The sequence below is a fragment of the Neophocaena asiaeorientalis genome, unplaced genomic scaffold, assembly GCF_003031525.2.
Source record: "Neophocaena asiaeorientalis asiaeorientalis breed wild unplaced genomic scaffold, Neophocaena_asiaeorientalis_V1.1 scaffold210, whole genome shotgun sequence".
In the NCBI taxonomy this organism is placed as follows: Eukaryota; Metazoa; Chordata; class Mammalia; order Artiodactyla; family Phocoenidae; genus Neophocaena; species Neophocaena asiaeorientalis.
In genome coordinates this window covers 887,414-912,973 of record NW_020172282.1, presented here as the reverse complement: position 1 = coordinate 912,973, position 25,560 = coordinate 887,414, and the positions used below count along the sequence as shown (strand labels likewise).

Here is a 25,560-nt window from a genome sequence, read left to right as displayed (position 1 = left end):
ACATTGGTTGAACAGATGAAAATTTGTTGGTAGAAGGGACACCATGTCCTTGTGAGTGTACCCACAATACATTAAGATGGACATACGAGCAGTCATCATGACCTCTGAGAAAAGATTGAAAAGGAAAATGTCTACATAAATAAATGAGAAGGAAATGAAAATACCGAGGCACTCGCGTTGAAAATAACCAAGTGAAGTGCCAAAATGATTAAGTGCAAAGCCTCTTTAATATCCAGGAAGCCCTTTAGAGTGAGTGGGGTTGCTGGGCAGCGGTGAATCGTTTACCTGTCAAAAAGGACAGACTTTGGCATCCTCATCACTTTGCTTTCCAGTATACTCAGTTTTTATTAAGGCACATGGGAAATGTTCGGACCATAAGGGATCTTCAAATAGCAAACAACCATTACTGAAAGACAGTGATCAGATCCATAATAAAATAAATCTGAAGCCTGAGATTTAAATGTGAATGTAGGAATGAGACTGATGCCCTAGGAAGTTCTTATACTGGTCGTACAGAAGCTTGTGAAATGCGAATATTAGAAAAGTAAAACTCATATTTGGTGCATATCTGAGAATTTAAAAAATCTTCCCATTAACTTGATACGCAAAATGGGAATATTGACAAAGACTCTGTTAACACTAACGAGTTAATGCTGCGATACTGTATAGCTTAGAATATGGCTTTAAATATATTAGGTTAGTTTTTTTCAGTGTAAAAATATCCAGCTTTACATTTAACTTAAAATTTTCTTTCCTGAGAATCATTTATTTTCCTTGGGAGAAGCAAGTAATCCCTGTTCACTTTTCTTCCAATAATTTTGGGAGAAATTAATGAAGCACTGATGGGTCGGTTAGGATCTAACCAAGAAAAGAGAAAACAGTCTAAATATTTAAAACAGATGGAATTTAATACAGGAAAATTGTTAATACAGGTGATGGAAGAATTGAGAAGCTAAACTAAGGATGGCAAATCAACCTGGAGGTTAGTACCAGCAGGAAGCCACAGACACCACTACCCACAAGTCTCAAGGGACGGAGGGAAGAGGTGACATTACTGGAGCTCAGAGTTCAAGGTCACTGCGGGAAGCTAGAGGCAACAGGGGGTGGGTCTGGGGGCTGGAAAACCCAGCCTCTAGGGGTCAGCCCCCAAGGAATCAGCAGAATAGGAGCAGGGCAAGGAGCGGATGCGAAGTTAAAAACAGGCCCAGACCAGCACAGTGGAAAGCTGGGAGTTAAGTAAGTTAAGAAAATAAGTTTTCCATGTTCATTTTCTCCTCCAGAGCAATGTTACACTAGGCAAACTGATTTACTGATATTTTTAAAGGGCATTAAGTTTAGCTCCTGGGAATTACATTCAACAAATATCTTGTAAATAAATGAAATCACCATTTTAGTTCCACACATGACCTCAATAAACCAAATTTACACCCCCTTAAGACGATGAGACAATAATCCACCTTCACTTTGAAGTTAATAAAAGGTAGAAAGGAGTCATCACTGTCGTTTTGGATTAGATTTAGACAGTGGTCAATGCTCTGTCAGTTGCATTGTTTTATTCAGAACTGTGAACAGAGGTACATTCCGACGTTCTGGAAATCACCATTCTTTAAAGTAGATAATAAAGCCACACTTTGAAAACAGGACTCAGGAGGTGGTGGAAAAAGCCACACAATTTCCTCAGTAAGACCACCACTCAATTCCTCTATTCCTCTCTGATCTGCTGAGAAATGACAGTGGCATATTGCAGACTAATAGTCACCAATTTGTACGCTCACGTCTTTTGTAGCACGGAAGGGTAATTATGTATGGTGATGTAAAAAATATATATCCATCTATCTCATGATCAGGAAAACAAAGCTTAGTGTGTGAGCACATATGCATGATTAATTGTGCACAGCAGTTTGAAAACCACACCTAACCTAAACCATGCCCTGCCTTAAATTAAGCAATATGACATCTCCCAGCCGGCAGCCTCTGAAATGTTAGCCTTATCTCACACCCAGACCTGTAATGACTAAACTGTCATTATCACCATTAAATTTTTCTCTCATTTATATCACTAAAACATGGTCTTAGCTCATTTTTGCTTATTACTTTGATATTAAATACTGTTATATATTTAAAAACTTGATGACCTGTACAATAGAATGAAGCATTACTACATCTGCTTAATAGAAATCAGCAAGAGATGTCAAGGTCATCTCTGTGTCTTACACCTCATCATTCAAGATCGTTTCTGATAATAAAAATAAATAAACAAAAGGCACAGAAACTGAGTCTTTCACTATGCGGCACCTCATTAAAAGTATAAAATGCTGGTTATATTGAACCCCATTTTCTTTTCATGCAAAGAAGAGAAACACTTTAAGGGGAAATAGTTCAATGTCCATCTTAAATTTCTTGTCTCAGACTCACTCACCTAAAATTCAATGAAGAAACAGCATGAACTTTTCAAAACCATCTATTTTCTTTTCTTCGAAATGGCAGTCAACTCTGGCATTTAAAGACTTTCCAAGCGTTTCATCCAGGGACTGGTAAATCTCACTTATCTGCAATGAGAAATTACACTTTTATTTAACTAAGCAACTCACACTTACATGTTTATTACAGAAACAGAATGGGCAGATCTAGAACATATGGTGTTTTACAAATCCGTTCATCCACTAAGAACGATTTGTAATACTCAACTCAGAACTTTGGTTTTCATTTACTATAAGAAATGTTGAAAAAATAGACATTTGTGCCAGAAGTTGTTTTACAGAGGAAGATGGTGAGGACCAGGGGGGTAAAGTGACTGTCCAAGATTAAGCAGCTGGTTAGTGACAGAGTAGCCTTGAACCTTGGGCTGCTAACACTGCCTCTTGTTTTTGGTTGATTAAAAACCCAGAAATGGGAAAACCTGGAATCTTCTGTTTTCCAAGTTGGTAATTTTCTGGAATATTGTGTCACCATAATTTCTCCTAAAGCCAAGGAAACTACAGTTGAAGGCAGAATCCTCAGACTGGCATCGCCTCCGATGGTAGATGTGGGTGTAGGCTACCGCAGAGGCACCCTGACATGATTGAATGATCCGCACGCTTTATGACGTTGTAGAGCAATGACGTAGATAGTAAATAGTTCAGAATATGGTCTGTTGGTGTTTCTTAACCAGGTGGAATGATTTTTATAATCTTTTGCCTTCTGAGAAAACTCACAAATGAGAATAGAAGGAGAGGCTCCAGGTCGCATGTGGCAATTTGCCCAAGAGTCCTGCTGCATGAAAGTGACCAGATGCTTTGCCCACCATCTCTCATCAGCTAGTCCTTCCCACCTTTCTTTCTTCCCCTTCCCTTCCCCCCTTTCTTCTTTTCACCAGCACACAGGCTGGATGTTACTATCCCACGTGCTAGGTGGCTTGAAGCAGCAGAAATGTGAAGTCAGGAAATCCCATGTTCAGAAGAAGGAAGAGAATGGGGGGAAGGGGGATCACAGCAAACAAAGCGGAGAAGATGTCTGATGGCAGTAAAGCCAGAAAAGGAAGGCACAGAGGAGCCTAGCTCCGTACTCTGGCTGGTGGGAGATGGCCTCTGTCTCCAGACCCACCCTTCGCTTTCCTCTCCCAACTGTCTTCTTTAGCCCAGGTTATCTAAAACAAGGGCATAATTATTTTTAACTTTCATGGCTTCAGGCCTCCTAGGCTTTTGGGTTCATAGAGAAAATTCTATACAATAACTACCCCCTCCCTCTAATCCAAGTTCTCAGATATATTCATGATTGCATTATATTTATTTAACAGGATATAAAGAGATTTTCACGACACAATTAACACCTGTTCTCTCACATTAGAACCCAATAGTCTTTCACTGTACTTAGATTCTAGGGACATGCGTACAACTGGCATTCTTTGAATTAAATGTATTATTACAACAGTAGCACTTTCAGATATTTTTTGGTTTCCTAACGTACATGCTACTAATTTTTTAAAAAATTGGGGTTTGGGTAAATTAGACCTATGCATCTGGGAATATGTTAAAAATATTATCCCTCCCTCATGAATGCAGCTCTCCAAGTCAGAGCAACAGGAAATAAATGGAAATCTTACACCATCTTATATAATTTTATATGACTATATATATGTATATGATAAATCTTACACATACAGATAAACTTACATCCAGCTATATCTGGCAATGTAGAGTCACTCAAGAAATCCCTTAGGCCTGGGCACCTCTTAGGATCAAGCTGCTGCTTATACTCTTCTACCTGGCAATTTTGGGAAGCACATTTTGCATTTTTGGTTTTTGCCCAGGTCCCTGGATCATCCCAGATTGCAATCCACTAGGAGGGCGATGAGCTCAGATAGAGATGCTATGTGAAAGGACCCACAGGGAGGTTCAAGTTTCACGCCTTAACTGGGATCTGTGACTGCAGTGAAAGTTGCCATTTGGATGATATCTTGATTATGAGCCAGCTTTCATTTCTGCTATTCCTTCTCGATCAGGAAGTGGCCCCCATCTCAGCCTGTATCTCATAGGCAGTGATCGAAACCAGCTGTCTGGTAGGCAGCTCCATCCCTACCCCTCTTGGCTTCTGTCCCTTGAGACCACTTCAGAGGATGCAGACTGATTATCCATAATTCTTTCTAGTCTTGAGTCTGAGGGTGGCCACCTCCCAAACTGTCACTGAATTAAAGGCATCCATCCTCCCCTCTATTCTCCCAGAAGCCCGGTAGACACTTGCAAAGCAAAATTCTCATGTGAACATTGATTAGGAAGAGAAAATGATACTTTTCTCTCTTTAACTTATTTAATTCTACATCAGCTATCAAATTCTAGTTTGACTGTGTGACTTGAAGTTAAAATTTAGTGTCATGGGATGAAATAAAACTCTGTCTCCTTCCATCTGGCTCCCTGAAGAGCTTTTGGTCAGTGTCCGGATTGGAGTTAGGAGTCAATACCTTACCACTGAGTACCACAAGAGAAAGAAGTATTTGGTTCATCTGGGGCGCCATATTTTAGTCCTATAGTTTGGATGGAAGTTGCTGGGGTCGGATTTTTTCTTATTAAGATAATCTCCTCAATGTAGAGCACACAGAAACAGGATGGACCACCAAAACAAGATAGTAATCTTTACACTCATGGGATCAATTTAAATAAAGGCTTGATAATCATTGGTGGTAGTGGGACTTGATCAAGCACATACACTCCCAAACGAGGTTATGTGGGAGGAAACCAAATATTAGACTGGAGTGAATATTCACATTTTTATTCACATTCATGTCCTTACTGATCTTCCCACCTAAAACAGTACTCCTCCCTCATTCTCTATTGCTTACCTTCATATATATTCACCCACATAGCACTTCTACTACTTATTATTTATTCATTGTCACTTCACGCTAGGATATAAGCTCCACGAAGGCAGGAACTTTGTTCACTACTGTACCCCTGAGGCTTGGAACAATGCCTAACAAATAGGCAGTAATATTTATTGCATGAATGAATGAATATACCTCGTGGTCCTCTTTTCTTATAAACATTTGATCCAGTTTCCTCTTTCTACCCCTATGAGTTTGCACCATACTGAAAATAATCTCCTCGCAATGGGAAAAATTCAAAGGCCTTTATTCACTCTGAAAAGATGTAGAACCCAAGTGAGCATTATATCTACTTTCCTTGTTAGGTAGAACTAGGATTGCCTAACTGTGAAAAGGAGGATTGAAGATGAGGTTGTCTAGTATCTCTTCTGTAGCCTTTTCTTCCCTTTTAGTTATGCTTGGGAGACTATAGTGTTATGAGTCCAGCTTTCTAGACTTCAGAGGTTAGGATGGAGACCACTTTCAGATCACTGTAGTCATAGGGGGCAGGTTCAGTGTTTCGAGGACCAGTTACAGATGATGAAGACCAGAGATCTGCAAAGGGCGCCCCAGAAAAATGCCAAGATGAAGCATTGCACTGCATTCATAAGCATGCGTGTGGGGCTTTTCTGGTATTTTACACTGTCAGTTGGCTTAAGTTGTAGCAGTTATTAAGGGATTTGGCTAAGAATGGTCAAAGTCACTTGGGGAACAATAACTACTCGTGCAGATAATTTCCCAACAACTTAAATAGGTCCTGATTTTTACGAGTGACTCTGCTGCCATAGTCACAAATGGCATGCTAGGAACTAGCATCTATAGGATGGATAAACAACAAGGTCCTACTGTACAGCACAGGGAACTATACTCAATATCCTGGGACAAACCATAATGGAAAAGAATATGAAAAAGAATATATATGTGTAACTGAATCACTTTGCTATATAGGAGAAATTAATGCAACATTGTAAATCAACTATACTTCAATAAAATTAAAAAACCAAAACCCAGTGGCATGCTAGGGTGTCATGCCAGTGCTGAGGCCGAGCTCAGGACTCTGGCTACCCCTGTTCACACACACAGCATCAGTCAGATCCCTAACTACCTAAAAACAATGAGGCTGGAGGAAGAGGAAAAACTTAGATCTGAAAGGTCCTTGAAGCACCTTGTGATGTTATAGAAAGGAGGCTGAATAGGATCAGAAGCCTGGGTTTTATTTTTGTCTCTCCCACTAACTAGCTGGGCAAATCATTTATACTTAACGGGGTTGCCGTTTTCACATTAGTAAAATGAGGGTATTGGTTGAGACCAGTGCTTTTCAACCAGGGATGATTTCGTCCTCACCTCCCAGGGACAGTTGGCAATGTATAGAGACATTTCTGATGGTGGAGGGAGGGTAAGTGAGACTGACATCTAGTAGGTAGAGGCCAGGGATGCTGCTGGACATCCTACAGGCACAGGACAGCTCCCGTCAGAAAATAATTATCAGTCTTAAGTGACAGCAATGCCGAGGCTAAGAAACACTGGTTAGATGGTTCGAGTCCCCTCAGTCCTAATAGTATCCTCTAATTTTACCACTGGTCTCCTCCAGACCTCTGATGCCACACAAGTTAGGCCTAATTCGTCTCTGGAAGCTCCTCCAACTCTATCTACTGCATCAAACTCCTCCCGCATCGCCCACCTCTACTCTTAGCCCCTCCGTACCCGGACCTTGGTGTCTGCACACCATGCTTTGTGTTCCTTCTCCGTAGCACATGTTACTATGTACAATTGCTATAAATTTTCTTCTCTGTATAAGAATATATGCAATTTGGCAGGGACCGTCTTGTTTATTTCTTCATCGTCTTTAGCACATCAGCTTTAATGATGAATAATTCTCCTGACTAAATGTTTGTTCAATTGATGGTGGAACAATTAGCAAACATTCTGAAGGTCAGTGTTTTCTCACTCTTTCCTACACAGAGTTGTGGTATAAACTTATTAGATCCTGTCACCAGATCATTAGTTACTGGCCTAAGAACATTAAAGTGGCTCAGGAAGCTACAGTAAAGTGGATTTGGGATCATGGCCTTTGGACTAAAATCAGAATCACTCCAGATACAAGGTTATTAGGTCAGAATCAGGGAGGAGACTGTGGAGATGGGCCTTTCTGGATGCTTTAAAGCTGGAGACAGAATTAGTGCACAGGGATGGATACTGGGGCACCCTCTTTGTTCCAAAGATTTGTTCTTGTTGACACAGAGTTCAGCCTGAGAACCAGGAAGGTCTTGGATGTCTGCACATATTTCCTATTAAGCGCACAGATTGTTGCTTCAGGCTCCGTAGATAAAGAGGCTGTAGCAGTGGGACAGCCTAGCTGCTCCAATCCAGTGTGATCCGCCTAATCACAGAAGGGCAGAGTCACTAGAATCCCAGCAGAAATTCTGGGCGCCAAGGGAATTACTGTTGAGACTGGCTGCATCTGCTTCTTGCTGTGCAGACACCTCATTTCTGTGAAGTTTTGAAGTCTTTGGCCAAATAATCGTGGAAATGAATCTAATCTCAGAGGGAGTCGTGCGTCTGTAATCCCTGTCCATCAGATTATATATAGCCCAATGATGGCAGAAACATGGGCTGTACTTCACAATTCTAAAAATCTAGATACCCACACAGGGAAAGTAGAGTCACTGCCTGCCTCACCTCTCAGTCACCTACTTTACTACCCCCTAGGACATATAACAAGACCACAAGAGGATATTTGAGCAAGTGGAAGATAGTAGCAGAGTGTCCCGTTTTCCTCTTGATATTTCACCAACAGACAGGGATAAAAAAAATTATACTTCATCACTCAGGTTAAAGTAAGATAAAGTGGAGAGAACAACACTATTTGGATGAAATAGCTGTCAGAGGAATGGACATATACATTCTGCAGTGAATGTGGAATTTTTTCCCAGCATAAAGCCAGAGGCCTGCTGACATTCAGGAACACGTAAGAAAAAAAAATATATGCTTGTCAACATCAGTTCAGGTTCTTTACTACCCCCTAGGACATATAACAAGACCACAAGAGGATATTTGAGCAAGTGGAAGATAGTAGCAGAGTGTCCCGTTTTCCTCTTGATATTTCACCAACAGACAGGGATAAAAAAAATTATACTTCATCACTCAGGTTAAAGTAAGATAAAGTGGAGAGAACAACACTATTTGGATGAAATAGCTGTCAGAGGAATGGACATATACATTCTGCAGTGAATGTGGAATTTTTTCCCAGCATAAAGCCAGAGGCCTGCTGACATTCAGGAACCCGTAAGAAAAAAAATATATGCTTGTCAACATCAGTTCAGGCGGGTATTCAGTCAACTGTTTTAAAGGTGCTGAGAAGGAAGAAGGTGGTTTATAAAGGATTTCTCAGCTCTGTTCCTTGCACAGCATGTTTTTCAGAGGCAACGCCTTTGTGTTTCTATCTGCTGCATCTCACTGTAGGCTAAGGCAGTTGCTCACCCAGATGATATCTGCATTTTAAAAGAACATCCTCCCCATATGTTTAATGATTTGCACTGAACCTGGGCAGTGTCCCTCACAGAGGAGCTCAATCATGGAGAGCTCACTTGAGTGTCCATCATTTTTTCCTTTTTAATATAATAAATGTAGGGCTTCCCTGGTGGCGCAGTGGTTGAGAATCTGCCTGCCAGTGCAGGGGACACGGGTTCGAGCCCTGGTCTGGGAAGATCCCACATGCCGCGGAGCAACTAGGCCCGTGTGCCACAACCACCGAGCCTGCGCGTCTGGAGCCTGTGCTCCGTAACAAGAGAGGCCGTGATAGTGAGAGGCCCGCGCACCGCGATGAAGAGTGGCCCCTGCTTGCTGCGACTAGAGAAGGCCCTCGCACAGAAACGAGACCCAACACAGCCAAAAATAAATAAATAAATAATATAATAATAATAAATGTAAAAGTAATTAGCTATACACCACTATTTATGAAGAAGCAGGTTTAATAAAAATGAATCAGAGATGGCTGGAAACTTACAGAGTAGTTTAAAAAAATAAAGTAACTACTTTTAAGAAGTGTGGAAAATATAATAAATTATAAAGAAAACTAATGTCATCCACGTTCCACTACCCAGAGGCAATCCCTATGAAGGTATTCTACATTTACTATATTATCTAAACATTATATCTCATTATCTATACATATATATGCATACACACATAATTTTTAATGAAATTGAGGGACTATAAACTATATATAATTTTATTTCAAGTTTTAATTTTGTTTTTTGTACCCTTTTTATTATTAGTGATCCCCACATATTCAGCATGAATACTTCCTCTTTTCTGGCTATGAAATTATTTTATCAAACTTGCTAATTAAAGGATATGACATATGAAGTTATGGGGCATCCAAAGTCACCAAATCCTTTAGTTTACTCATGTGCTTTATATACACTCACATCCACACAGAACGCATTTCTGTTATATTTCAGAAGAAGGCAGTAGATCATTTTATTTTATAGTAGTGCTTATTTTGTTATAGAAACCTCTACTGTACAAAACCCATGTATCCCAAAATATCAGAAACCCAGGAGCCATTTTTTTTTTCAGAATATGCTTTTAGAGAGAGTGATGACCTCATTTTGTAGCTTAAAAAAATACAACTGTGAGACCAGTGAGTGTCTCATTAACTTACACAATCACTAAACTGAATTGTCCCAAAAGTTTTCTTAAATGAAAATCTCCTTTTCTGAACAATATGCACCTACACTGAGTACATACACGAACTATCCCCTAGCGGTGACCTCATTAAAACTTTAAGCTCTGCATGTTGAACCTAATTCCAAGAAAGGCGGAAAGATGAACAGATTTTTTGCTGACCAGGAGAAAAAAGATTTACCCAAGCTCAGCCTTTTGTCTCTTGCATCTCAGTACACCTGCCAAATTGATCAAAAAGAGAATGAAATTGAACTTTGAGTGTTAAATCAGAATGTGTCAAAGATTTATCCAATGAATTTTTTAAGAGACAAAATTTTAATTAGCCGCAGGCAGGTATATCACAGATTCTACTGAAATTTCCCTGGTGATATGTGACCATCAATATCTGTTTCAAATTTATGTTCATTCATTTGCTAAAGTCCTGCACACTTCTTAGAGGTTAATCATGCCTTGTGATTTGATATGTTCTGTTTGATTTTACCATGATGTAAAGATCAAAACAAATAGAAAAGAAGAAAGGAAGGAAGGAGAGAAGAAAGGAAGGAAAGAGGGAGTGAAGGAGGAAGGAGGGAAAGAAGTCATGAAACTGGATATGGGGTCGGGGAGCCACATTAAAAAAAGATTTTCTGGACCTTTACCAGTTACATTCTTAACATTAACGGAGTGATGGATAAATACGGGAGTAAAGGTTTCCATGCAGAGAACCATACCTCCTCCAAATATCTTGAATTAACTTTTTGTACTAAGCAGATAGAATTCCACATTTTTAAACATTACTCTTCTCTAATATATTACATAAAACCTAACCAGAAAGCTCACTCTCATTAAAAAACATGTCTGCATAATAGCAATTATTTGGACACAATTTCAGTGACAAACGTTGTTTTTTTGTTTGTAATACATCTCATGTATCTTGTTTCCCCCGAAAAAATATTTATGTGCAAAAGATGGAGAGTGTTTTCTTAGACAAAGAAGTGCTTCTTCTGGAAATCATAAAGAGACAGAAGGATCTGATTCTGGGAGCCAATTCGGGCCTTGCCCTTCAGTGGTGCACTATGACCTTGACTGATGGCCTTGAATATGCCAGATGCCCTAGTAGCCCCTGAGGACACCTGAGAGCCTGACTTATTTTCATCTGACTCAGAGAAGATGAGTGTCTTTTAACAAAATGGAGATAAAAGATATACATTTAATTTGGTATCAGTAATTTCCATGCCATTTTGGAGTTAAAAAAAAATATTATACCCTACATCATAGGTACGCAAACCTTTTGTTCTGAAGGCCCCATAGAGCTTGTGATTATGTGTGTTATAGCTATCAATATTTAACTTATTAGAAATTGACTTAGAAATTTAAAAAAAATTTACTTATAAATGTATTTACATAACAATGTAAATACCTTTTAAATGTAACATAAATGGTATCTTTTTAAAAAAAAAATAGTAATGTTTTCCAAAACAAAAAATGTAGTGAGAAGTAGGGTGTGCTTTTACATTTTTGGAAAACTCTTTAATTTCTGGCTTCATAGAAAGAAGATAGCTGGGTTTTCATTTCTGCTCCTGCACTTAACCTATTGCAATATGTTGTTTTGGTTGAAGAATATGAAGAAACTCCAAACTTACACAGATATGCAGTTCAGAAAGGTAGAGTATTTCATAGCCTTTCAGATGATTGTGGATATTTTCCTTTGATTCGCCTCTGAAACTCAACAAGTGTTGTTTCTTAAAGGTGAGTTGCCATGTGGAATCTAAAACCACATCAATGAACTTGGCATAGTCCATCACACCAAAATTCATGATCTGTCTCATATTTGTATTGATTTTTTAACTTATGCATGATTTTCCAACATCATGAGCTGGCCATTTGAGAAGTATTGGTTCACTGAGTTACGTAGATCTTCCCAATGTTGACCCATTTCACTCTCAATAACAAAGAGTCGTATTCGTTAACGTCACCATCAATCTCATCAGAAAAGTCTTTTAGGCATTGGGAAGCTGTCAGGCTCACAGTGGCAGATGTAAGCTTTCCAAAATTCTAATTTTTACTTCCAAGTTTGAATTTTGTCATTGTCAGAGAATACTGTTGGTTTTCTCTGCTGTGACAGGCTCCCTTCATTCATTTTCAAGGAAATCGTCGCCAAATACCACATCTGAGTAACCATAGTGTGCCTGCCAGTTGTTCTTTCAAGAAAACAGGTTGTTCTGTGAAAGATGTGGCTAGTTCAGTTTGCACAGCAAACAGTCTTACTCTCAGACACCCATCGTCCCTCAATATATTTCAAGAGCACTTTATGCTTTCCATTGCCTCACACAGGATATTAAAAAGATGTGCATCAGCGTTTCAAGATGGATTAAGATTTCTGTTGTTGTTATCGTTGCCTGCTTTGTTTTTTACTGTTTTTGCACGACAGTGAAGAAGATAATTACTAACCAGTACAGTCTGGTGCCACTGCCTTGATTTGTAATACAATTACACCCAATAAAGATGTTAAAAAAAAAAAAAAAATACAATTACACCAATTTTATCCACCATTACTTTTTCATCATCAGTGCAAATGTTTGCACAATCAAAATGGCAAATAATATGTTAGGGTTATTATTAAAATAGCTTTGGCCTCAAGGGCCCCATGAAAGTGTCTTTGGGACTTCACTTTGAGAACCATTGGCCTAAAAGGAAGGGAATACAAGAAGGTGGTTGAGTGAAGGCTCTGAGGTTGGACGGAGGGGTGGTAAATCTCACCCCACTTTTGATTTAATGTTTATGTAATAGTGATTGAGTTACCTACCCACTCCAAGCCCCATTTTCCACACCTTTAAAATAGGAATAATAACAGATCTTACCGCCCAGAGCTGTTCCAAGGATTAAAGGAGATCCCTTAGCATAGTGCATGACCCACAGTAAACTCAAGAAGTATTAACTATGATTATAACATTTATATTATCGCTTCTTTTTGAGATCAAGAAACAATGATGTGAGTAAATCAGAATATCAACTGTGTTTGCTGGAATCTGTTTATGCTACACCAATCTAAATTTAGTTCTACATTTCCTCTGTGAGTACAAGCTACATGCATATATATATATTTTCCAACTAAGTTGAGTACAGAGATTGATAGTTTGCCCTTTGTAGGCTGATTTTGCAAATCCTTATGTAGACAATCACGAGAGAGATTTCTTCGTAGTTAGAGTTGGTGATGACAAATGAGAGATGGGATTTTGACGGGGACCCATGATCTCTCAATCCCTGATCTGCCACCTGCCACAGTCATGTGAGGGAAGCGGATATTACCAGTGGGTTACACTGATCAAAAAGCCAGATTACAAGGAGCCACAGGGGCGCCATTTGCCTAAGGCCTAGAACAAACGCTTGAGAAATGTCTTTCCTACAACATTTACTCTTGCCCAAATCTCAGTCCTCCAGATTTTACCACTTTGTGGAGAAAACTGAATTCAAGGAAATGGTCTCTAAGGAAAAAAGTGGGAATGAGGGTATTTGCCTCAGTAAAGGGTGAGGCGTGTATGCACACACACGTGCATACATGTCTGTTGCACTCTCACCAACAGGAATTTGGCAGAGATTCTGAGTGTTGGAAAACTCTAAGCTCATAGGCCCATCTAACTGATGTAAATGGGGGAAATAGGTGGGTTTAAGTCAAGGAGACCCAGGCACATTCTGCATGCATATTTTATCCCTACGAATGTTTTTTACTTCTTCAAAGACGTATGCTCTCTCTTATTTTCCTTGTAATTATAAGAGGTTCACTTGGTCTATTTTTCTTATTACTTTTGATATTGACCTGAGTAGAACAGAAAACATCTAAAACCAAACAGCTCTTCACAACAAGAAATCAACGATGCAAGCTTGAGTATAAGTGGCACATGCCATTTGGTCTCAATGTTGGAAAAATAATAGAGCGAGTTAGAGATGGAATTGAAATGAAGAGTGTGTGCCCTGGTGAAAGACAGCAGCTCCTCTGGTTGTCCCAAGTACAAGCATGGACCCAGTATGGCCATATATTCCTATTTTCATGGTCAGGGTGGAAATCCGTACTTTTACAAGAAATCTTCAAATTTACAAATGAATAGATCAAACAAAACGTGTTGGCAGGGTTTGCAGGCTACCATATTTTGCATTTCTCCAAAGATATAATTTCATTTCCCCTCCATTTCAAGGATCAATGTACTGTGCCCTTGACTCATCTCTGTCACCACTCATTGGGTTTACAAGGGTGGGAAGGGAGGATAGAGGGGAGCCTTGATCGCCCTCTAGTGGCTACAAAGTGCCAAAACAATTAGCTGAACACTCCATTCTGTTTATTTACTGGAAACTCACTAAAAATCAGTAAAGCAGACTTTGGCTACTTTGTGTGAGATGTGAACCACATGGTAATTTTACTGTTAGTTCAGATTAGATTCTGGGATAATAGGCAACAGAAAGAAGGAACTGGGAAATCAGTTCGAGGAGAGACTTAGGACTTAGAGTGCACAAGAGTTCCAGACCTAGCCACCAGGGAAAGAATCAAAAGTTTTGCTCCAACAGAAGGCAGGCTGGCTGAAAGGTAAATATTGTGTTTTACATGTAGAGATGAGTACAGTGTGAAGGGTCATCTTATCCACCGGCTAGAGTCGTATCTAGTAGTTACTGGCTAATTTGATCCCCGTTTTAAGAATTTGATAGCAGCTTAGCATTTATTAATTAATGGAGAACATATTATATCCTCTTGTTTAGAAGCTGAACTTGAGGAAAAAACTTTTAGGGTGGGAAATGAGGTAAATTAGTTAATTTTGAAAAAATTAAAGAGAGTTTCAAATAGCTCAGTAATATAGAGCTAATAAAGGTTCTTGAGGAAGTTGAAAAATAGATCCTGTGACAGCCCTGTTTCACTTGGATGCCCATGTTATCTTAAAACACTGTCCCCAAGTATTATATGCCTCTAGCTCAAATGTCTACTTTCAAGGATGGTTCCCTCTGTGTATTCATTTCCTTGGTGGTTTGCCCTGCTTGACACACTCAGATAATTTAATGAACTGAAATACAATTGTTTTTAGAAGCTCACTACTTCATTATACTTTTGTTTTAAAAACAGTTTTTGAGTTGAGAGTATGTCAGAAAAGCCACCCAAAAGAATGTGAATGCTGTTACAAGGTCAGCCTTTCAGAAGCTGGAGGCAGCTGTCATTGGCATGCTGTCAAACAAGCACCATGGGCAGCGCGGCAGCATGGGCCATGAGTCAGCAGCTCTGACAACACCAAATATGGTAACCCATTAATGTGCAAGATAACAGGTACCCATGCTGCATCAGAAAGCCCTAGAGAGAGGAAATATTTCTTTTTTCATGTTTATTTAGAAGGAAATCCGGATAGGACATTAAAGCTCGGATGTGAGTTCCTGTGTGTGTTCGTGTGTGTGTGTCTGTATTGGAACCTGGATTATGATATTATCCATATGGATTTCTTCTGTGAAGAAAAACATACTCAGATTGAGAGCTGAAATGTCAGAAGCTAGGCATTTCAAAGGGGATACTGTTGGGCTAAGAAGGAGTCATGTTTTAGATCCGGGCTGTCCGATCCAATAGCCACCATCTACTTGTGGCTATTGAGCAGTTCACATGTGCCTCATTCAAATTAAGATGCGTTGGAAGTACAAGATACACACTGGATTCCAAAGATACAGAACAAAAAATAATGAATCATATCTTTTTGATAGGTTTTTACATTGCTTACATGTTGAAATGATAATATTTTTGATATATTGGGTTGCGTGAAATATATTTATATTAATTTCACCTGTTTCTATTTTTAAATGTGGCTACTAGACAATTTAAAATTACATATGTGACTCGCATTATACTTCAATTGGACAATGCTGCTTTAGAAGTTATTTGATTTCATCTCCTTCCAGTCTCTCTCTCTCTCTCTCTCTCTCTCTCTCTCACACACACACACACACACACACACACACACACAAGGGATAGGAAGGGGGCCATGGTAGCGGGTCACTGAAAAATTACAGGCTTCAAAGTTCCATTCAAGGTGCCGACTTGGAGATCTACACCAAAGAATGGGTACAACGTGAGCCAAAGCCCTGGAAGACATCCTACCTTAAATGTCCAGTTGGCCTCAACTTTAGGTCCAGGGGTGAAGGGGCATTTGTCATAGTTCATTTAATTCTGGCCACCTTACTAAGAATGAAAGGGACCGCCAAAGATGCTGAAAATGTTTTCCTCTCATCGCTCTTAGAGAAGAACAAAATGAGCTCTGTAGAAATGAATTGGTGTAGCTTCCTGAACTTTTCAATCTGTTTTAGATATAGATGCTCTCAAGAATGATTTGACTGTGGTGGTACCAACTGGATCATAACACATTGGGCTAAAACTTTGACTTAATAAGGATTTTGATAAAAGCAAAATCCAGACACTGATTTGGTTTTTTAAAATCAACCAGTGAAAAATCATACTTTCCAGATTTGCCTGAATGTGTGTTTTGTGTTTTGAGTGTGATTTCTCAGCGCTATTAAATTATCCCCCTAAATTCTGGCTGGTGTTGACAGGTTCCTAGCAGCCTTTCTCCTGTACCTTGCTGCTCCATCCTTTTTAGTTTTAGTCCATGAATCAGATATGTCACCCAGCTTCTTTTCTTCTTCATCTTAGCCATCATCTACTTTGAGGACTGTGGAGGCCTGGAGTTGAACAGATGCCAATTTGGGCCTCCAAAGCCATTCACCTCTTACCCTTAAATTTCTCTTTCATCCATTTTAACTTTAACTATTGACTTTACTTTTTATGAGTACAGCTGGAAAACAAAGAGCTGAACAGAGGGCTCACTGATGGTGACTGGGCCAGTCTGAACGACTGTCCAATGGAATATTCTAGCAATAAAATGGTAGTGGTGTTCTTGGCTCCTGAACTAGTTGGAAGAAAGAGTGAAGTTCCTCAAATGTTTCTTCATTTAAAGCTATGCAAGGGGGACTTCTATTGGAGAATGGCTCATTATACACCCATAAAATCTCTTTCTAGTATTCTTCTTTCCTTAAATTGATATATACAAAATTTAGTGAATTCATGTAAAGTTACAGAAATGTTTTAAAGAAAATTAACAGGTTCGTATTTTAATAATTTTTCAGATATTTTTCATACGCGTGCTTTCTTATTTAAAAAATTTGAATGTTACATTAAGTGGTACAATATGAACCTTTTCATAAGGGATCAAAACTAGATAAACACTTTTACCACCACTTCGGGTAATTTTTTAAAAATCTTTTCAGTTTGGACAGTGAAAGGAAACTGGTTTATACCACATTTAACTTTTTGACAGGTTTATTTTTTCATCTAAATTCTGGACAAGTGTTTCTGAGCAACATTAAAAAAAGTGACTATATTTGGAAAACATACAAAGCAAGAAAAATTTAGGCAACCTAGCAGAAGCTTCCGGCATTTGTAGCACAGCAATCTTATATTATCTGATTCCAATGGTTGCGATTTAAAAGATGTTAAGTAAGACTACAAATATGGAAAGATTATGTAAAGCAGACTGACTTAATTGCACAAAATTTTAGATAACTGCCTTACAGTGTTAAACAAAACATCTCACCATCTAATAGTTAGAATTTTCTCTTGTCTTTATCCTAGATTTATCACCAAGAAATATAACAAAATTAAGGACTCCTACATATTCTAAGGTTTTACGGGTTTACTCTTTCAGAGAAACCAAACAAAGAAAAGCCCCACCACTGATGGCAGCTGTGACAAGTGTAAAACATGGTTTGGGAAAACTGACAGGGCTTGGAAGGCTTCGACATGAGAGTAAAAAGCAACTTCAGATTGCTCCCTGACCTGGAAGTTCAGGAAGAAAGGGGTTAATGGTGATTGACAGTTCACCTCAAGTCCTTTTAGCATGGCTTCACCATTAACAGAAGAAGAAAAATGACATGATTCTCAGACATTAAAGGTAAGAGGAGCCCCTCTGTTCTCTTGAATGTGATTCCTGGCATGAAATAAAACTCAAAAGTATAGATCTTCCGAAGAAGATGTGGTACATATATACAATGGAATATTACTCAGCCATAAACAAACAATGAAATATTGCCATTTGCAGCAACATGGCTGAACCTAGAGATTATCATACTAAGTGAAGAAAGTCAGACAGAGAAAGACAAATATCATATGATATCACTTATTTGTGGAATCTAAAACAATGATACAAAGAAACTTATTTACAGAACAGAAATAGACTCACAGATATAGAAAACAAACTTATGGTTACCAAAGGGCAAAGAGGGGGGGATAAAGTACGGATTAACAGGTACACACTACTATATATAAAACAGATGAACAACAAGGACCTACTATATAGCACAGGGAACTATATTCAATATCTTGTAATAACCTATAATGGAAAAGGATCTGAAAAATATATATCTAAAACTGAATCACTTTGCTGTACATGATATATCACGTACATGCTCGCTGAAACATGATAAATCAACTATACTTAAATTAAAAATAAACAAAAGCGAAGTATATAGCTTTCACTGGCTTCACCATGATGAATTGCTTTAATGAATGGCTTACTTCACCTTTTCTAGGACTGACAGTCTGTGCTTAGTGTTTGGCAACATTAAAATTGGAAATGAACTCATGACTGAGATATGCCTAATTAAAGAAATAAAAGGAACTTATAACTATAGCTTTATAAAAGGAACTTATCAACTGTGCTAAAATTTGACAATGATATAAAGCCATCCTGTAATGGTATTCCTCAAAGCACAGAATGGTGGCCAAGAACATAAAGTCCATTTGTATAACTTAATTCTTTCATCTGCAGCAAGAGAAACAGTCGACAATTAAATATTACTGTGAGCGTGTGTATAAGCATATGTGCATGTGTGTGTGTTGGGGGCGGGAGTGCATGTGAAGCATCCCTTGTCTGCTCATTTAAGGGTAGAATGGAAAGTTGATAGGTTTAAGAATAAGGTAAATTGACAACTCAATTTCTTTGTGTGTATGAATATTGACTTTCTTCCCCAGAGAGTCTATCTACTCCACGGCACAATTATAAGACTCCTGGAAAGACCAGCCCTTTCATACTCCAACGAAATAAGAGTTTTAATGTACTCAAATGCATCAAGTTCTTAGAAAAATACTCAGGCAATCTAACTTCCAGAAAAATTTATCTAGCAGTACTAACAGTAAACGTAAGTACTTATAGGAAAGAGAACATAATTTAACCAGAGTAGTGACCCTCTGAATATTTTTAGAAAATATTAGAAATTAAACCAATAAAATTGCCGTGATAAAAGATGAAAACACATAAGCTTAACATATCTAAGAGTTTTTCCTTCTCATCTAATAATAGTTAATAATGATGAACAGAATACTCAAAAACACGTACCTGCATAGCTATGCTTTTAACCACTGTTGCCTTTACCAGATAAAGTTAAGCAAGTAGGATTCTGAGCATCTTTAAGCAGGGGAATGATGGTGTGGGGGAGGGGAGAGGAGGCCCTGGTTGCGGGGAGAATGATCCGGCTTATGCCAGGCTGATGTTCATCCTCCTCTTACCCCAAAGTACCACCAATTGTGTGAGAGAAAGGGAGGCAGTGATTTCCAATAAGTGACCCAGAGAAGGCTGGGGGTAGGTGGCTGTACTGTGGGAAGGTCATTTCTTGAACCCAGCAGTTTACTTGCCTAACTACCAGATTTTGCCCGGCTGAATAAGAGAATACCATATGTTGTCAGCATGCTACAGGGTTCTGAAAAAAACTACATATATTACTAAAAGAATTCCTTAATATTCTATATATATATAGAATATAATGTTATATTATATATATAATATAATTCTATTATATATATAATTCTACCCAACTTCCTAAATACATACATAGCGGAAAATTATCCTACATGGAAGATGAGTTCCAAAATCTTCTGCATTTGGGGCTCAGAGTATGAGGTTTGCTTCCAGAATGTGCCCAAGAGATTAACTTTCACAACTGAGCTCTGTTCCAGCTAGTCTTTTTTTTTTTTAACATCTTTATTGGAGTATAATTGCTTTACAATGGTGTGTTAAGTTTCTGCTGTATAACAAAGTGAATCAGCTATATGTATACATATATCCCCATAGCCCCTTCCTCTTGCGTCTCCCTCCCACCCTCCCTATCCCACCCTTCTAGGTGGTCACAAAGAACTGAGCTGATCTCCCTGTGCTATGCACCAGCTAGTGTTAAAGGTACTGCATGCTCTGAATATACACTGGCAAAATGCAGGAGTACAGTATAGTGGCCAAGAGCATGAAATTATAGCTATTACTTATTTTCTCTAAAAGTATCTGCTTATCTTTAATCTAAGGGTAATACTAGTGCTTACTTAATCTTGTGGATTAACTTAGATAATGAATGTATTGTACCTAGCACACAGCTAGGTACTCAATAACTGGTAACTGCTCAAGGATTATTAACCAGGGTGAGGAGGGGAAAGTACCTAAATAGAAACGGGAGCACAGGAGTATTTCCAAAGAGTCATTTTTTTAATTAAAAAAATTTTTATTGTAGTATAGGTGATTTACAGTGTTTCAGGTATACATCACAGTGATTCAGTTATACACACACATATATATTCTTCTTCAGGTTCCTCTCTATTATAGGTTATTACAAGATATTGAATATAGTTCTATGTGCTATACTATAGGTCCTTGTTGTTTATTTTATATATAGTAGTGTGTATCTGTTAATTCCAAATCCCTGATTTATCCCCCACCCCCTCCTGTTCCCTTTGGTAACCATAAGTTTGTTTTCTATGTCTGTGAGTCTACTTTTGTTTTGTAAATAAGTTCCTTTGCATCATTTTTTTAGATTCCACATATAAGTGATATCATATGATATTTGTCTTTGTATGACATATTTCACTTAGTATGACTTATTTCACTTAGTATGATAACCTCTACATCCATCCATATTGCCGCAAATGGCATTATTTCATTCTTTTTCATGGCTGAGTAATATTCCATTGTATATATGTACCACATCTTCTTTATCCATTCCTCTGTTGATGGACATTTAGGTTGCTTCTGTGTCTTGGCTATCGTAAATAGTGCTGCTGGTGTAGGTGTATCTTTTTGAACTAGAGTTTTCGTCTTTCCTGGGTATATGCCCAGGAGTGGGGTTGCTGGATCATACGGTAACTCTACTTTCAGTTTTCCGAGGAACCTCCATATTATTCTCCATAGCGGCTGCACCAATTTACATTCCCACAAAGAGTCATTTCCTAAGTGAAAATCTCCCTGTCAATTCACAACAGCTTGGCAAGGAAAGTCCTCAAACCCTTTTACACAGTTTCAAATAAAGCTCAGACAGCATTAGCAAGTCTTCATAAGTACAAACTGGCTGAAATGGCCCATGTATCTGAAGATCTGTATCATGGGTCTCTAGTTCAAAACTGTTTGGAATTTCAGCACAGATTCCACAGTGATACTTTAAAATTCCTTAGGGCTAAGTGTTCTTTCCTTGTCCTTTTATTCAAACTGACCACTAACACGCTGGAGAGAATCAAGCCTCAACTATAGCATTCACTGGGCAGACAATCAGGATTCAGGTCCAGTATTCACTGTGAATAACAGAACCTGCCACAAGTACGACGGGTGTGTCTAGGAAATGCAGCAGTAACCACTAAAAATGCTAGTGGTAAATCCATGCAGAGAGCTGTAAAACTGAAAAGCTAAGGCGAGGAAGAATGTTATTTTTAGCAATCAACAGGTAGAAGCCCACTCTAGTTTTCCTCTTTTCTGATTGAATGTAATTATAATATACAAAAAGCATAAGCGCTGATCTTAGAGGTGATACAGTTTCAAGTATTGAATACTTGAGACATGTAAGCCTTAATAAAATATTATCCACCTATGAGGTATTTATGTAAATCTTGGACTCTTGCAAGAAACTATTTTTTTCGAGGAATTGTACTAGATTTAGGCTTAATCACTTTGAAACAAATAATTTAATTGCTCTGCTTGACAATGTGGGTCATCAGAAAGTACCAAAATAAGGTTATCCTTATCCATTTCCAGAAAATGTATTCACTCATTTATGTATTTATTATGAACATTGCAGCTCATAGTGTGAAGTTATGAGCTCTGGAAAATACAATGATAAATTGGACCTGAACTCTGTCCCCTATAGCAGTGTTCCCCAGCCTTTTTGGCACCAGGAACCGGTTTCATGGAAGACAATTTTTCCACAGACCGGGGGTGGGGTGGGGGATGGTTGAGGCGGTAATGCGAGCGATGGGGAGCGATGGGGAGCGGCAGGTGAAGCTTGGCTCACTCGCCCGCCACTCACCTCCTGCTGTGCAGCCCAGTTCCTAACAGGCTGTGGACTGCTACTGGTCCACTGCCCGGGGGTTTGGGACCCCTGCCCTATAGCATGGAGATCTTGTAGAGTAATGAAGACTCACTACTCATTACTCAGACTCATGAGGTAATTAGCTGTAATGCGGTATCAAAAGTACCAAGAGCCAGAGGAGAGATGCATTTACGATATTAGGATTTCAGAGGATGAAGAAAAGTGGAAGAAATTAGTCCAGCTGGGGCATCTGGGGGCCTTCACTGAAGAAGTGTCATTTAAACGTAGCATGGCTCCCTCTATATGTTGGTGCTTAATAAATATTTATAGAATAAATAAATGAATGGATGGATGAAAAGACATGGGAGGGATGAAGGAGCACAATGCCCGGCACACACCAGTTACTCAGCAAATGCTTCCTGAATTGAACTGCAGACTTTGAGGAACGACATTTCAGTCAAGGAAATAAGCAAACACATGGGCATGTGGACAGTGGGCAGGGTTATGTTGGGGAACTAATGGGAAAGGGGCTTCAAAATCATGGGGCTGGACCTAGAGATTATCATACTAAGTGATGTAAGCCAGACAGACAAAGACAAATACCATATGATATCGCTTATATGTGGAGTCTAAAATATGACACAAATGAAATTACTTACAAAACAGAAATAGACTCACAGACACAGAAAACAAACTTATAGTTACCGAAGGGGAAAAGAGTAGGGTAGGGATAAATTAGGAGTTTGGGATTAACATATCCACACTACTATATATAAAATAGATGAACAGCAAGGACCTACAGTATAGGGAACTATATTCAATATCTTGTAATAAACTATAATGGAAAAGAATCTGAAAAAGAATATATATATATGCATGTGTGTGTGTGTGTGTGAATCACTTTGCTGTACACCTGAAACACAGCACTGTAAATCAACTACACTTCAATTTAAAAAAAGAGAGAAAAAAATTAAAAAAAACCAAAACAACAACAAAAATAGCATGGGGCTGAACCGTACAGAATGTAGTTAAAGAGGGCGAATGATATTAGATGGATGAAGATATGCCACGGACAGTTTCGTAGCTACTGCAGGACACAGTCCAAACGCCTTGACGTGAATCCCAAGGCTTTCTGAGATCTGGTGCCTGCCCACGTCTCCAGCCTTCTCTATTACTCCCCTCTCCATTCATGCTGGACTTTGTTCAGTTCCTCAGTAAACAGCATTTTCTTTCCCCTCCTAGTATTACACGTACTTTTCCTTCTGGTAATCTTTCCACTTTTGTCCTTCTTCTGCCCCCTCTGTTTGGCTAACTCTTACTTACCCCCAGGTCTCAGCTTTACCATCACTTCTTCCAGGAAACCCACCTGCCCCCTGGACTAGGTTGGCTCCCCCTTTTATGCTGTCCCGTTGATTCTGTACATCTCCTGGCACCTTATTGTAATTACATGTCTATTGTTAGTCTTCCCTGTTTGTGGGCTCTTCAAATGCAGAGACCTTACCTATCTGGGAGCTGTATACCCAGGACCTAGTTCAATTCCTATAATACTCATTAAATGAATTTGTTGCATGAATGAAACAGACAAGTTCAGACATGAGTATTAGGAATGTTCATCTGACTGGAGCATATCCCACATTATTGAATGAGGGGAACCCAGGTTTTAAAAACTAAAAGTGGCTGGCCATGGTATATGGTCATTAAAATATCATAAAATTCAATAGTAACAATTAACATCGATTGCGTGCTTACCATACCAAGCACTGCGCTAGTTACTTTGCAAGCGTTACCTCATTGAATCCTCATAGTGTCTTATGAGGAACGTAATAAGGAAATGAAAGCACAGATACAATTACACAGAAATAAAATCTGACCACCTTACAAAAACACTGTGTCTATCCCTTAAGTACCACTTGTAGTTCTCGCTACCACAGCTCACAAGATATATATGAAATATCTAAAGGGAATAGGAAGGTAGCTGTATAAAGACAGGCTAAAAAATGTAGGGTATTAAAAAGAAGATCTGAAGTGTATAAAGCGTTGAATGATCTGGAAAAGATGACAACAAACGTATTCACTGGAAATTCACTGAAACTTCAAAGAGGTAAGTTTAAGACCCATAAGAACGTACTCTTAATATTACTAGGAGTAGGTTGGAAATGGAAAGTAATTTTTAAACATTCATATGACTCATGAGTCATGGAGCTGTAATAAATTACTAACGAACATTAGGATTTAGAGGCAAATTCTTAATCTGACAGTAAGAATAACTACATTCTTTCATAACACATCTCCTGGTGCCACTGTAACAGAAAAAAACGTTTCTACAGGACCAAGAGTCTGATTCAATGCACTAATTTTATATTCTTTACTGACATTAGAACGGATATTCATAAATACTCAATTGTGGCAGCTTTTTCATACAGACCTGGTATAGTGTCTGTCTCCAAACTCAGTAAATATTCATTGAGTACTGGGAGTGACCAGGGGTGCCACAGACTAAGTAAGAACCTGAATTTTCATCCTATTTTGAGGTAGAGACACTGGCTCCGAATCCAAAAGATGATTAAGAGCATCTAAAAAGGAAAGGATCTAATTACCACCATTACTATAAAAAGACTATGTCCCAAGGGCGGCATAGAAGCAAAGCAGGTGTGTAAAAGTAGGGAAAACAACACACACTCACACCCACACCCACACCCGCACACCTCTTTCACCGTTTTCTGTTGATTCATATAACTGGAACTTCACCCTTGAAGTAGAATGAAGAGTTCACCTGACTCATACTTTTTCTGCTTATAGTTCGTTTTTAGTGCTTTGGAGTAAATTCAGGTGCTCGGAAGGTCAACTTTTTCTCTTCAAACACTTCGCTTTTAGGATGTGAGGATTTTCATTTTCTGTGCCAGGTGTCAGAATGCAGTGTAACCTGAGATTTGCTTGGCTGTTCTGTGCAGTGGGGAATCTTTAAAAAAATGCGAGACTCCTTTGACTCTCAAATTCTCCCGTGTAATTAACTTTATCTAAAACTTTGAGCCCTGGACTCTGTTTTTTTTTTTTTTTTTTTTTTGGTGGAGTGAGAAGTACCAGTTTTGAGATAAGTGAATTTTCCAAATACCTGACTGGATTTATAAGGAACACCTTGGAATCTGAAAGCAAACTTTATGCCATTTTTATATTCCTAGCCTACCACCACATACAAACTAATGTCA

The 25,560-nt window shown here is 38.7% G+C and overlaps 1 protein-coding gene across 3 annotated transcripts in view; it reads right to left on the bottom strand.

The window, feature by feature from the left end:
* Nucleotides 1-25,560, bottom strand: part of DTNA (dystrobrevin alpha) — a 274,470-nt gene that overhangs the window by 201,100 nt on the left and 47,810 nt on the right. For all 3 annotated transcript variants that reach the window (XM_024764509.1, XM_024764517.1, XM_024764501.1), the window contains exon 2: nt 2,420-2,549. The gene's annotated coding sequence lies outside the window, so the exon portion shown is untranslated. The remainder of the gene's footprint in view (nt 1-2,419; nt 2,550-25,560) is intronic.